This window comes from Ambystoma mexicanum, chromosome 2p, assembly GCF_040938575.1.
Source record: "Ambystoma mexicanum isolate Mex_15411 chromosome 2p, UKY_AmexF1_1, whole genome shotgun sequence".
NCBI lineage: Eukaryota > Metazoa > Chordata > Amphibia > Caudata > Ambystomatidae > Ambystoma > Ambystoma mexicanum.
The window spans coordinates 888,339,977-888,352,783 of record NC_090923.1 but is presented as its reverse complement, the minus strand read 5'-3'; the positions used below and the strand labels follow the sequence as shown (position 1 = coordinate 888,352,783).

General features: G+C 47.6%; 1 protein-coding gene across 1 annotated transcript in view; it reads right to left on the bottom strand.

The window, feature by feature from the left end:
- Positions 1 to 10,178, bottom strand: part of GNG8 (G protein subunit gamma 8) — a 240,608-nt gene extending 230,430 nt beyond the window's left edge. Inside the window, exon 1 of the mRNA XM_069644587.1 lies at positions 10,074 to 10,178. The gene's annotated coding sequence lies outside the window, so the exon portion shown is untranslated. The remainder of the gene's footprint in view (positions 1 to 10,073) is intronic.
- Positions 10,179 to 12,807: the final 2,629 nt, after the last annotated feature.

Genomic DNA, 12,807 nt, shown 5'->3' with positions numbered 1-12,807 from the left:
GAATCTTCAAGGCCTAAGAATGATGATGATATCCACTTGTTCCGTTCCCGCATTCAAGCACTTTGAAACACTCACTTGTGTATAAGCGCTTTACAGCTGAACAATTACAGTTACGAAGGGTGAAGGAAAGGATAACACGTTTTTTGTAGAGAGATCTTTGGCTAATTGGGTAACAGGTTTTGCAATTTTCTCTGCTATTGCTTGAGAAATGTTTTGAACTTTCACAGAAGCTACTGTCTTATAATCATCTGGTACTGACCATGTACCATGACTGTGCTTTCAGTGCCTGGTTAGTTTATGATTAAAGCTTCAGAAGCACCAAGGCAGGGAATGCAATAATGGATTGGGTGATAGATCTGTGGACTAGTTGCACTGTGGTGTGTTCATCATCTAGCAAGGTATTGGGAGCAGGGAGGTCGGTGCAGTCCTTTCGGAACAGCAGGGGAGCTGAGGACAAGAAGGGACCATGTTGGGCATTTAACAAAACCTTGCGCGCAAGGCCGGTCTGTACATTCAAACATGATTGCTCATTCTGTGGAATGTTGGAAGATGGAGCCAAATGCAGCGAGGAGCACAAGTAGCATCAGGATTTTGGGGGAGCCCCCATTGGGCCTCCCCACACCCATGCAGGTCGATGTATCGCATTCATGGGCAAACGGTAACAACTGGATGGGGATGCAAAATTGTTGGTGGATCAGTTTTCTCTGAGTTTTCGAATTCTGGTACAGAGGCTCACCCCTCCTCCCTGGTCCCGGAAAACCAGAAGTCAGCCAGAAGTGAAAAGGAGGTCAAATTGGGAAGGGTCATGTGACAATTTTCATCCCCCCACCTTAGAAAATTGGGTGTGTTTCCCACTAGGCATTGTCCCCAAGAAGGAGCCATAGAAGTACTGGTTGATTCACAATTTATCATTCTAAAGAGGGGCTTCTGAAATGATGCAATTGGTGACGACTTGGGCTCTGAGGAATGTCTCTTTTGATGGAGTGCTGCTGCAGTTGACAGTGTTGGGTAGGGGTACGCCTCTGCCGTAATGAGACATCGAATCTGCCTTTTGCTTACTCCGGTGCACCCCGAAGATTACCATTTGTTGGGTTTTCAGGTAGGGGGAGAGCATTATTATGATAGATGTATGACTACAGAGGTGCTCAATATCCTGTGCCTATTTTGAAACATTCAGAACATTCTTCGAATGGGCAACAAAGGAGGAGTTTAATGGAGCGCAGGTTCTGCATTACTTAGATGACTTTTGGTTTTTGGGTAAGAAGGGCACAGCACAGTGTGCAAAGGCCCTAAAAGCATTCCAGAAGGTGGTGGACACCCTGAGGGTGACTCTTGCTGCAGAGAAAACAGAGGGCCCAACTACATCACTTGGAGATTGAAATTGACCACAAGTTGGGTGAATGTCGCCTCCCTGGGGACAAAGTTTGTGCATTCAGGGAGGAGGTGTCCACCTGTGAAAGGGCTAAAAGAGTCTCTCTGTGGCAGCTAGAGAGCCTGGTGGGGCAACTGAACTTAAGGCTGAGGATAATCCCTGTGGGGAGGCCTTTCTCTTGGGCAATTGCGGGGGCTATGCCAGGGCTAACTAAGGCGCATCATCACACCAGGCTGTTCAAAGAGCTGAAACAAGACCTGGTAGTTTGGGACAATGTTCTGACCAATTTTAACGTGTTGCAGTTTAGCCAACAGAAGTAAAGAGCAGTACACAAATGGGCTCTACACGGATGTCGCAGGCAGCGTGGGATTTGTAGCCATTATAGGCAACAAATGGTGTGGGCACCATTGGCTTTCCAGTTGGGCAGACAGCGGGTTGACCAAACACATTTCCTTTTTGGAACATTTCCTAATAGTGGTGGCAATAACTATCTGGGGGCAGGAGCTGAGGGGCATGGATGGGATGTTCTGGTCAGACAGCATGTCAGTGCTCTGCTCTATTAATAGCCAGAGAGCCACTTGTCTGATGGTACTGAGGTTGTTGAAGAGATTCGTGCTGGTGTGTCTCTGTGGGAATGTACTCGTTCAGCGGAAACCCGTACCTGGTATTCATAACACTGCGGCTGATGCTTTGTCCTGTTTCAAACTACAGGAGTTCCAGTGGTGCCTACCAAGGCTGGACCCAGTGTTGTCCCACTTTCCCGAGATACACAAGGCGATCGGATGGTGGAGGTCCTGCGCCTACATCGGGTATAAATAGCTGCATGTCCTCTGTTGATGACGGAGCCATGGAAAGAGGAGGACGGAATAGGCAAAGGGATTGGGAGGAACTACGCGAGCAATGTGATACGATTGACAGAATGTGTGCGTGGGGACCCCCACCCAGCAGTTGGTAACTGGATGTCTCTAACATAGGTTCTTTGTCATTTCGCATGGTATAGAGGATGACAAGGCCAGTGGTATAGGTTGTGGGCCATTTGTTCATACAGAGAATGGAGCTAAGATTCCGGGAACGCCCACAGTTGTTATCTGACATGGCAGACTTTGACATACACTGGATTGGTTCAGGGAGTTTGCAGGTGGGCCAGGTGTGTGTGCTGGTGGGTTGCCGAACCCCAAGTTGGTGATCTTACATGTGGGGGGAAATGACTTGGCACGGTTAGGGAGACAGGACCTGTTGGAATGTTTGTTATCCTTCTTCTCGTGTTTGGACGTTTTTGCCCAGGGGCTTTGCTGGCCTGGTCTCAGATCATCCCAAGGATGGACCGGAGGTGTCCAGGTCCGGATCACCCATTGACCATTTCTGTTCCGAAATTGCAGAATGAACTTGCCTGGCTGGCTGCATGCCACGGGCACCTACGGATCATGAAAAATTGCCTGTTGAGGGGCCCTGGGACATGTCATCAATATGGGGTACATTTATCCCAACTGGGCACTTTACATTAGCTGCAGAATCTTTTGTCCATAATCGAACAAGGGTACAGGTGGGTGGTGTCATGGACCGGAGGGCCCGCGCCCCTGTGGCAGGCGGGAGAGGACCATGTAAACACTGAGATACCCTTTCTGGGGACTCCAGAGCTGGAATAAAATGCTGAGGGGCGGCACAGTGCCCGATCATAATGGGTGTACAACCCCCAGAGGATCCCGGCAGGGGAGTCAAGGGTGGCGGAATCAAGGGGCAGCTTGGGCCGGTAACGAAGGGACTACCTCCTGGTATTGCCCCCCACCCCCTCCCCAAGGCATGGTGGGGAGGGGTCAGGGCCTCAGCAACATGCGCTGCCCTGGAGGGTGGGAGCCATGGTCTGCCTGGACCACTCTGTCAGTATAATGATGTTGAAATACGTTGATTTTGTTGAAGAGTGTATTTGTTAGGAATGTCACATGTTTGGTTGGCAAATTTGCGTTTTGCTGTGTAATAAAATGTGGCCGGAATGGCAACCAAAAAGAATGCGTCTGGTTTTCTCACTTCTCCCTTGGCAGTGCCCCTCTGTAGAGCCCACAATGTGCTACACAGAATGACAGTAGATGATGAAATTATTCTCACTGCGATACACGGGCTGCAAGCACATGGTGGAGTTATTCTCAATGCCATACACTGGCTGCCAGTGCACGGTGGAGTTGCTCTCAATGTGCTACATTGGCTGCTACTGTATGGTCGTGTTGGTCTCAACATGCTACATTGGCTGACATTACATGGTGGATTTACTCAATGTGCAACACAGACTGACAGTAGATTCTGGAGATATTCTCAATGCCATACACTGGCTGCCAATACACGGAGTTGCTCTCAATGTACTACATTGGCTAATGCATGATGGTGTTACTCTCAACGGGCTACATTGGCTGCCACTACATGCTGGCATTACTCAATGTGCAACACAGAATGACAGTAGATTCTGGAGTTATTCTCAATGCCATACACTGGCTGCCAGTGCACGGTGGAGTTGCTCTCAATGTGCTGCATTGGCTGCTACTGTATGGTGGTGTTTCTCTCAATGAGCTACATTGGCTGCCACTACATGGCGTTGTTACTCTCAATGTGCTACACAACCTGACAGTAGATTATGGAGTTATTCTTAATGCCATACACTGGCCGCCAGTGCACGGTGGAGTTGCTCTTAATGTGCTACATTGGCAGATACTGCATGGTGGTGTTACTCTCAATGTGCTACATTGGCTGCCAATACACGGTGGTGTTAGTCTCCAGGCCATACATTTGCTGCTTGTACATGGTAGGGATGACTTCAATACACTGCATTGGCTGGTAGTACATGCTGGAGTTACTCCCAATGTACTAGATTGGCTGCCACTACACGACGGAGTTACTGCCAATGTAATACATTAACCACCACTACACGCTCAGTGAGCTTATTCGAATATATCAAACAATTGGCACTTTACGTGTATATGCTTGCGTATAGCAAGCTTCAATCTTTCCACAGGTGGTGCTCGTAACCTGAGCAGGTGTAAAAGCAATCCCACAGGGGGCACGTCTCCTAGCTGATGACGCCCCCCTCCCCCCCGGCCCTGGAAGGGAACCGTATGGCACTTGCCATTGCAGTAGAACTGGACGTGTTCTCACGCTGTAAGCTCTATACACATCAATAAACATCCGCTATATTTATTATTCGATTTGTTTACATTGCCTTATGCAAGCTGGGCCTTCGTCCGGGCGCGTCCATGTTCCTCTCTTTGCTCCTGCCCTCTCCTGCGCCCATATGTGTCTACTCTGTCCCTTCTATCTCTGCATTTTATCAGGGCTGCCTGTGTTCCTCTTTGCCCTTACGCTTCACTTCTCTCCTCCCATCTCCTTCTCCTCTTCCACCCTAGCACTCTCCATCCATTTGCTACCTTCTCTCTGTCCTTGTCTCTCCTTACCCCTCCTCACCGTCTGCCCCTTTTTTCTCTCAGGGCTTGGCCCGTTCCCCCTTCTCCTCTTTGAGCCTTTCCGTTCCCCTCCTCCTCGCATTTATTCCATTGCACTTTCCGTTTCTTGCTTTCCCTTCCGTCCCCCTTTCCTCTGCGTGTATGTTCTTTCCTCTTTCCTCTACCCCATTCTTCTCCATTCCATCCCTGATCCCGCGTTGCTCTTTCCCCTTTTCATCTCTACTGCGTGCCCCTTCTCTCTCCTTGTCCCCTTCACTTCCCACCATCCCACTTTCATCTTTTGTCGACCCTCTCTGTTCTGTCCCATCTCCCCCTGCTTACCTCTCCATTGTGTCCCTCCCCCACTGTATCCTATGGCTCGACCTCTGCCCCACCCCTCCCACCTCTTTCCCCTTCCCAGTGCTGTACCATCTCCCTTTCACCCTTGCCCCTTGCCCTCTCTCTCATTGTCCTCTGACTTTCCCACTGCCCTTGTCTTTCTCCTTTTCCCCATCCTCTTATCAGGCCATCATTTCACCAAAATGCCAGGGGTAGCGGACGTGACATTACATGACCCTTGACCTCTGATGACATCATGGGAAGTGATGTCATTTGACCCCAAGCCGAAGTGACATCACGGGAAGTGTTGGAACACGACTTTTCACCCTTTGATAAAACAGGAATTGGCATTACATAGCATTGTTTCCTAAGTACAATATGAAAAATATGGTTAAGATATCACTGTAATGTGATATGCATTTCATACAAGAAATGATCACCATATGTATCGGTAATATCAGTGTGTGTGGGCCCATATTACTGTGAATGCAAAAATAAATCCAAGGCCAAATGATAATGATGTGTTATTTTATAGCACTGACACTTAAGTGCTTTGTTTAGCACAAATATGCATACAATATCACCCAACCTGTGTTGCTACTCATTTATTTTCCTCAGAAAGATGAAAGGCTGAGTTGGCCTGTCAGGATTCCAACCTGCAACCTGCAGATCACACAAGCATTGAAGCAGCAGACACTCAACCCATTGAGCTGTTTTACCAGCTATAGGTAACTTCCCGGCTATAGTAAAATGGGCCATGTCTGAATGATCTCAAAGTCAGAAAGTAAATTACACTCTGTAGCGGATACCATTAAACTGGTAACTGAGATTTAACAGCAAACCAGTTAAGTTCATCTGCAGGTCTGGTGCAAAGTTGGCCACATGTCAATCCTTCGTGGATCTACTTTTTAGGCTTCAGAGGTTGGCAAAATACATACCATTGCAAGGGTTCATAACTGTGTATTAAAGAATTTAGAGTAGCGCAGGGAAAGAAGCGCACTCACACTGCTTCCCGTACTCTGGGCACTCGCTACCTCATACAAACAAACATCCTGAATAGCATGCCACGGAGATAGGAAAGATGGACACATTACAACAAAGCATTCAATGTGGCACAATGAAATCAAGGACAATTTTATGTGCAACAGTCAAACATTTCTACACTGTACACAAACTTTTAGGCACAAGCATGTTGCCAAGTGACCGAGGAGGAATGTCTTGTGATGATCGTAACAGAGACAACAGCAGCAAAAAAAAATATGCTCTAACTGCAACTTGTGAAAAGCAAAATACATAGTCCGAGATGGATGCTTATTCTACTCTAAATGTTTGTTGGAAGTTTTTGTCTGTATTGTGAATTTGAGGTGTTTAAGAACAGACTACATCAGTGACTTGCCCCCTGAAGTGTTCCTGAAATAAACCTTTAATGAGTCTAGCAATTATTGTATATATAATTATTTGTTATTCCTATTCTTTCTTATTTAGGGTCACTACTCAAAGTGTTACACTTGTGAAACCCCCTGTTTTTATAAGAGGCCTGAACAAGAAAGCCAGCCACTCCAGAGACAAAGAGTCATATGGCGCTGGCCACAACCCAGGACCTTGCGTTAAAAAAAAAGAAAGGGGTAGCAAGGGAAAACACAGGGGAAGCAAGGGAGACCTCAGGGGTAGCAAGGGAGAACACAGGGGTAGCAAGGGAGACCACGGGTAGAACACAGGGGTAGCAAGGGAGACCTCACTTTCCATTTCGAACTGTCACTTTCTCTTGCTTATCCCCTTCCTTTTCCATTTGGTACACCTCTCATCTTTCTCTTTGTACATTGTCTCCCTGCACCAACACGATGATCCCCCACCCCCTCACCCCACCCTTTGACTGTCCCGATCCCTCTATACTCTCTTTCAGTTCTTTTCCACTTCACACCCCTTCCCGCTCCACTTTCCATCCTGCCCCAACCCAGTCTGTGATCTATCTACGGCCAGACCATCAGCATCTGGGCGTGCGTACGCCCCCACCACAATACCCCCAGTCAGGTACATTCTAAAACCAGGTAGTATAGACCATCATATTACTCTCAAATAGCGAGACACAGTGTCTGCCACTATAAGCCACCATCCTCCCTTCATGTATAAGTGCACCGGCACCATGAACCCCCATGCCAGGAATCACAGAGACACTGCACTAGGCACTGTAAAACGCCACTGAACCCCACCTCAGACACACTGCACTGCACCTGGCACTATAAACCATCATACTAATACTAACAGAGACGCTGCACCTGGCACTATCAACCAGCATACTAATACTCACAGAGACACCGTACCTGGCACTATACACAATCATACAAATAATCACAGGGACACTGTACCTGCCACCATACACAATCATATTAATACTCACAGAGACACTGTGCCTGGCACCATACACAATCATACTAATACTCACAAAGGCATTGTAGCTGGCACTATAAACCAGCATACTAATACACACAGAGACGCTGCCCCTGGCACTATGAACCATCATTCTAATACTCACAGAGATGCTGCACCTGGCACTATAAACCAGCATACTAATACTCACAGAGACGTTGCACCTGGCACTATAAACAGCATACTAATACTCACAGAGATGCTGCACCTGGCACTATAAATCAGCATACTAATACTCACAGAGACACTGTACCTGCCACTATACACAATCATACTAATACTCACAGAGACACTGTACCTGGCACCATACACAATCATACTAATACTCACAGAGACACTGTACCTGGCACCATACATAATCATACTATTACTCACAAAGGCGCTGTAGCTGGCACTATAAACCAGCATACTAATACACACAGAGACGCTGCCCCTGGCACTATGAACCATCATTCTAATACTCACAGAGACGCTGCACCTGGCACTATAAACCAGCATACTAATACTCACAGAGAAGTTGCAACTGGCACTATAAACAGCATACTAATACTCACAGAGATGCTATACTTGGCACTATGAACCATCATACTAATATCCACAGAGACGCTGTACCTGGCACCATGCACAATCATACTAATACCCACAGAGACGCTGTACCTGGCACTAAAAACTGCATACTAATACTCACAGAGACGCTCTTCCTGGCACTACAAACAATCATACCAATACTCACAAAGGCGCTGTACCTGGCACTATAAACCATCATACTAATACTCACAGAGACGCTGCACCTGGCACTATAAACCAGCATACTAATACTCACAGAGACACTGTACCTGGCACTATACCAATCATACTAATAATCACAGAGACACTGTACCTGCCACTATACACAATCATACTAATACTCACAGAGACACTGTACCTGGCACCATACATAATCATACTAATATTCACAAAGGCGCTGTAGCTGGCACTATAAACCAGCATACTAATACACACACAGACGCTGCACCTGGCACTATAAACCAGCATACTAATACTCACAGAGACGTTGCACCTGGCACTATAAACAGCATATTAATACTCACAGAGATGCTATACTTGGCACTATGAACCATCATACTAATATCCACAGAGACGCTGTACTTGGCACCATGCACAATCATACTAATACCCACAGAGATGCTGTACCTGGCACTATAAACAGCATACTAATACTCACAGAGACGCTGTACCTGGCACTATAAACAAGCATACTAATACTTACCGAGACGCTGCACCTGGCATTATGAACCAGCATACTAATACCCACAGAGACGCTGTACCTGGCACTATGAACCAGCATACTAATACCCACAGAGACGCTGTACCTGGCACCATGCACAATCACACTAATACCCACAGAGACGCTGTACCTGGCACTATAAACAGCATACTAATACTCACAGAGATGCTGTACCTGACACTATAAACAGCATACTAATACTCACAGAGATGCTGTACCTGACACTATAAATAGCATACTAATACTCACAGAGACGCTGTCCCTGCCACTATGAACCAGCATACTAATACCCACAGAGATGCGGTACCTGGCACTATAAACATCATAATAATACTCACAGAGATGCTGTGCCTGACACTATAAACAGCATACTAATACTCAGAGAGACGCTATACTTGGCACTATAAACCAGCATACTCATACTCGCAGAGGAAATCAGAACTGTAATCCACTGTTCTTCTCCTTAAGAGTTATATATCATGATGTATCATAAACCGCCATGCTACTCCTCACACCAGGAGCTAGTATTAACCCCTCTGTTAGTTCTCACACAGGCACAACGCTAGGCACTTTAAACCAACCTTTTAGTCACTGCAAGAAAAGCTGCACCATGGACTATGAAGCACCATTCTGCTCCCTCCAAGAGACTCTTCACCTGAGCAATACCCCTCAAGGAGAGACTGTCTGTGCCAAGCATTTTAAAACACCCTACTGCACTCTCTTAGAAGCGCTGCGCCGGGCACTGTAAACCGCTAACACCCTCTGCACTAAGGAGTTTAAACCATCTTAGTAGTACTGCCCTAAGAGAAACTGCACATGGACACTATCTTTCTAAGAGGCACGGAATCATGCACCATAAACCACCCCCTCTACGAGCGACTGCACCAGCCACCATAACACACAGGATACTCCCTTTTAGAGGCTCCACACTGGACTGCAAACAAGTTCACTGCTTCCTCTAAGAGAACCCACGCCAGACCTGAAGCTACCAAACGTAGCGCGGAGGGGTCGCCTACTCGGGATACAAACCCATAGAAAGGCGGGCAGTGGGATGGAGAATGCATAGATGGACAGGGAGACCGAACGGCGCCGAGACAGTCGGGCTGGAGGATGCCGAGACAGGCGGGGTGACAGGAGGATGGGGAGACAGTGAGTAGGGCATAAGAAGGCAGAGAAACACCGACAGCCATAGCGACCCAGAGCCAGGGGTCCTGCGGCTCACCTGTTTTGTAGGCAGCGCGTCTCCCCGGCAGATGGAGGGATGAGTTACAGCTGCTGGCGGCGTCTTCCCCGCCTGTTGCTCTGTGTCTCCCGTTGAAGTTTCTCGCTCCCAGCCTCCCAGATCAAAGTATCCCCGGGGACTCCAGAGACAGGCAAAGCCCCTCCTATCTCAGCAGGTCGGGGCTCAGCTGCGAACTGTGCCTGCTTTCCCCTGCACACTCAGGCACAGGCATGCACACACACACGACCCCATGATGTAAAACACTTGCATACACTTATATGCACACACAAGGCACGTTCAAAAGCAAAAACGCGCGCACACACACTGCGATGATACCAAAGCACGTAGACACGCACACACGGTTAACACAAAAAGGTACAAAGTGAACACATGCCCTCTCCCACCACAGACACACAGACACAACCACATGCCGCACACAACGTAGACACACAAGTATTTCAACAAGCCGGCAGACTAACAGACATGGATACACACAAGCGCGCACACACACTCCCCTATAAGGACACGGCTTGGCACTTTATTTATTTATTTATTTATTGATCATTTGTAAGGCGCTTTATACAATAAAATTTTGTTTCAAAGTGCCACAGGGCTGAATGGGAAGGGTACAGGAGAGATAATAACAGGGATAAGAAACAAAGCAGCAATATATATATATACAGTTGTGGTGGTCCTACTAGGCCTTGAGGCATGCGGCCGTGCAAGTACATTGATGAGAAGTGAAGGGGAGGTGGATAGAAAGGGGGAACAGAGGAGTGGACAAGTGCTGGAGGACGGCCCACGGGCAAGTGCTAAGTGGAGCCAGGAGGAGTACCTCAGGCTAAGTGCTAGATCAAGCAGCTCTCAAGGGTGTTATGTGGAGCCGCCAGGCAGGGGCCCGCAGGGCAATGCATGGGGGGCATGCTGGTAATGACAGGGAGGAAGTGCCTGAGAGCCTGTGAGGTTCATGAGGATCAGGCCACCGGTCACAGCGGCAGTGGGGTGATTAGCAAGGAGGGAAAGAGAGAAAGAGGTAGAGAAGAGCAGAGTTTGGAGCAGTTTTCAGAAATTAAGGAGGTCCAGCTCAAATCTGAGATGGGTAGGGAGGCTGTTCCAGAGGGAGGCACTAGTCACGGAGAGAGATCTGCCCCCTACTCTCTGCTTAGAGAAACGTTTGGCAGTCAGAAAGTTGGAATTAGAGGAGTGTTGGGTTTGAGCAGGGGAATATTTAGGGATATAACGTTGGAGATAGCGTGGTCCCAGGCCCCAGAATGCCTTGTGGATGATGCAGTGGGTCTTGAATTTGATCCTTGGCAGCCACTGGGAGCCAGTGGAGAGATTTGAAGCGTCGAGAGATACGGTCCCTGGGCTTGAGGCCAAGGAAAAGTCTTGCAGCCTTATTCTGGATTAGCTGGACGGAGCGTTGGCAGGAGAGAGGGAGATTGAGAAAGAGGCTGTTGCAGGAGGCCAGCCTGGAAATGATCAGAGCTCTGGAGACATTGAGCTTCTGGGGGAAGGTGAGAAAAGGAAGAATGCCTCTGAGGAGGTGGAGCCAGTGGCACCCCAGACATCTTTTATAGGGGTGGCCTGATGGGGTCACTGGAAATCTTGGGGTGGCACACCAAAACAAACACATAAGTAAGCGGCAGGTGGGCTGGTGGTGGAGGGCAATCTTTTTGTAAGGTTGGCTGTGGCCTCCCTTGCCACCCCTTGGTGGTGCTGCTGCAGAGGTGGGGTGGAGTTTGTTGATAAAAGGGAATGCAGGGTGCCCCCTGCATTTTTAAGGTGAAATGAGCTGACAGTTCAGTAACTAATTGGCAGTAAATAAGAGGTCAAATGAAAAGTGGTGGTACAACCACATTGGACCGGTTCCACAACAGGAGACATTCAAAGTTACAGTACACCCAAAAACAGCCATCCCTGCACAAAGACTACCCGTTCTTTCTTCCCTTAATATTCTGAGCCAACCCTCAAATGAGTATCATTTACCAGCTTTATTAGAAAATTACAGAAACGTGACCTTAAACAACCACTTTTCCAGCCCAAGCAGACAGGATATTGGAACCCTGACATAAATGCTGCAGCAGGTAAAACAGATACTACAAGAACTACCAGAGATGCAAACTGTTCAATCAAAACAAAAAAACTTTACAATATAATATTGGAAAGTTTATGCTCATGCTAATGGAATTAACTGAGACAAATCTGCTACAAGTGCCATTTTCATTGGTTCTGTAGAGTTCATTCCAGAAACGTTTTGTTCCGTTTTGAAGACAACTGTCTTCTCACAGTGTTAAAAAAACATAGATACATCTCTGACACACCAAGCCTGGCTTCCCTGTGAACATCTCTGACACACCAAGCCTGGCTTCCCTGTGTACAGCTCTGACACACCAAGCCTGGCTTCCCTGTGTACAACTGAAAGGTGACTTCTCTTATTTGATATCAGTTTAATTGCAAGGCCTGCAGTAGGTACTGACAGCACAGGACTGATCAGCAGCTCGATTAAGGAAGAGCATGGATCTGCATGGTTTGGCTCTCTGGATGTTGTGGACTACATATCCCATCAGCACAATCAATGGTGGAGGATCCTGGAAGTCGCAGTGCAAAACATCTGGAGAGCCATAGATTGCTGACTCATGAAGTAGAGTGACCTAGTTGGAACTTTACATATTTGATGTTTGCAAAAAAGAGGCTACCAGGGTGAAAGATTTGTAACGTATTTTAAAAAAAG